The following is a 2,833-nucleotide window of genomic DNA, read 5'->3' as shown; positions in this document are numbered from 1 at the left end:
TAGTCTCATGTGTTTTTTCTTGTTGTTTCTTGTTTTTTTTTTTTTTTAACTGCTAAACCAAATTCTGTTTTACCAGATGTCAAGTTAGGAAATGGAAGAGGGAGTAAACCTCCAAAAAGAAGGAGATAACCACAGTATTATATAAACATTTAGACAGTTGGGTAATATACTTATTCTCACAACTGTATCACAGCCCAAGTTTCTTATTTTCAAAGTCAAAGTCCAGCATTATTTAAGGAAAGGATGAACCTAAACAAGCTCTTGTGGCAAAGTATTTAAAAAAATTTTTTTAATTTATTTTTCAATTATAGTTGAATATACATTATACTAGTTTCAGATATACAACAGTGCTTAGTCATTCATATAACTTATAATGTGATCACTCTAATAAATCTAGTACCCCTGTGACACTATGTATAGTTTCAGTATTATTGACTACATTCCCTAAGTTGTATTTTACGTTCCTGTGACTATTTTTATGTGGCAAATTGTACTTCTTAAACCCTTTTACCTTTTTCACTAATTGCTCCAACCCTCTCACATCTGGTGACTATCAATTTATCTTTATTCATGAATTAGTTTCTGATTTATTTTGCTCTTTAGATTTCACATGTAAATAAAACTGCATGGTATTAGTCTTTCTTCGTCTGACCCATTTCAGTCAGCATAATATGGTTTAGGTCCATCCATGTAGTTGCAAATGGCAAGATTTCATTCTTTTTTATAGTTGAGTGATATTCCATTCTATATATGTACCACATCTTCTTTATCTACTCATCTATCAATGGACACTTAAGTTGCCTCTAGATCTTGGCTACTGTAAATAATGCTGCAATAAACATAGGATTGTATGTATCTTTTTGAATTCGTGTTTTGGATTTCTTCAGATAAATATCAGGAAGTAGAATTGCTGGGTCACATGGTGGTTATATTTTTGGTTTTTAGAGGAACTTCAATACTGTTTTTCATAGTGACTGCACCAATGTACAACGCCAACAATGCACGAAAAGTTCCCTTTCCTCCACATCCTCGCCAACACTGTTTATTGTTTATTGACGATAGCCATTCTGACAGGTGTAAGGTGATACCTCATTGTAGTTTTAATTTGCATTTCTTTGATGATTAGTGATGTCATGAAGCTTTCTATCTGTTATCTTCTAAGAGATTTATAGTTTTAGCTTTTATGTAAAGTTTATTTTATCCATTTTGAGTTCATTTTTGCACATGGCAGGAGGTAAGGATCGAACTTCATTCTTTTACATGTGGATTCAGTTTTCCGAGCACCATTTGTTGAAAAGATTGTCTTTTCCCCATTGAATGGTCTTAGTAATTTATTGAAAATGAGCTACCATATAGCATGCAACTTGTTAAATACTACCTTTTAGAATAATGAATCATAAAACTGTTGTGTACGAACAGCAGAATGAACAAATGAAATAAAATAGAAAGCACAGACCTATATATTCTAGTGTATAAATGTGGCAGCACACTATGAAGGAACAGAAAACAATATTTAAAAAACAGTGCTAGAGTAACTGGTTATTTATAAAATTAAAGTAACATTTTTTTCCACTTCCCATACATCAAAATTAACACCCAAAGGTCTAAAAAGTAATAATAATGCATCTATATATATGTATGAAACTTTTGATATAAAAATGGGGAGCTACTTTTCTCCCTCCCAAGTACTAACCAGGCCCAACCCTGCTTAGCTTCCGAAATCAGACGAGATTGGGCGCATTCAGGGTGGTATGGCTGTAGACAGGAGCTACTTTCCTAAGCATAAAAAAGTATTTGACTCAATCATAAAAATAAAGCAGAATAGATATAATGATATAAAAATAAAACTATTGCCAAAAAATAATTGGCAAACCATAAAAAATTATTGTATCATCTTTGGCAAAACGTTAATATCCTTAATGTACAAAGTGTTAATAATTTGATGAGTAGAATATCCTACTTTTAAAAATAAGCAGCAGAGACAAAAAAAGTTGAAAATACAAATGACCAATATATGAAATAATATTTAAATTATTCAAAAATGCAACTAAACAGTACGATACTATTTTTTACCCATTGGAATTTAAAGGTAATTTTACAGAGGAAAATAATTGATAAGTGAGATGTATTCACATACTATATTGGCAATATAGACTGGAACTACATTTCTGGATAACACTTAAGTATAAGCACAAAGGTTCTTAAAGTATCTGTTTCTAAATGAGTGGTATACCAGACTTGATCCTGGAACAAAATACTATATTAAGGGGAAAAACAACAATAGTGAATCCCAATCAAGTATGGAGTTTAGTTAATAGCACTGTACCATTTTAACTTCTTATTTTTTAGCAAAAGTATCATGGTTATGTAAGATGTCAAACTCAAGGGAAGCTGGGTGAGGGGGATATGTGAACTCTCTATACCATCTCTGCATATTTTCTGTAAGTCAAAAATCATTGTAGGATAGTGAACAGCATGGTGATGTGAAGGACCTCCAGGTCTCTCCTCCTGAAGTTATAAATTGGACGACTCTAAATCTACAAAGGATAACCTGCTGACACTCATTGAGACACCTGAATGTGGGCATATCTGAGTAAGTGGCACAGACAGGACTCGGGGTGAGGGGAAGATAGAGACAGAAGCCATGTGCAGTCTGGTGCCTACTCTGCCTCAGCAGACAAGAGAGCAGTGATCAGTTGGGTTGTAACATCCATGAGGCAAACTAGAGGGGCAGAGGCAGTAATTGGGCCTGGGTGGCTGGCACACATTGAGGCTGGGCCAAGAAGCAGAGTAGCAGAATAAAGGGTTCCAGCATTCCTTATCTCACTAGCAC

General features: G+C 33.9%; 1 long non-coding RNA gene across 1 annotated transcript in view; it reads right to left on the bottom strand.

The window, feature by feature from the left end:
* The window catches only part of LOC311617061, a 39,447-nt gene that overhangs the window by 23,812 nt on the left and 12,802 nt on the right, over positions 1 to 2,833 (bottom strand). The gene's annotated exons all lie outside the window — the stretch shown is intronic.

The sequence above is a fragment of the Pipistrellus hanaki genome, assembly GCF_964339955.1.
Source record: "Pipistrellus hanaki genome assembly, chromosome: 1".
NCBI classification, from domain to species: domain Eukaryota; kingdom Metazoa; phylum Chordata; class Mammalia; order Chiroptera; family Vespertilionidae; genus Pipistrellus; species Pipistrellus hanaki.
This window is presented reverse-complemented; position numbering and strand designations above follow the sequence as displayed.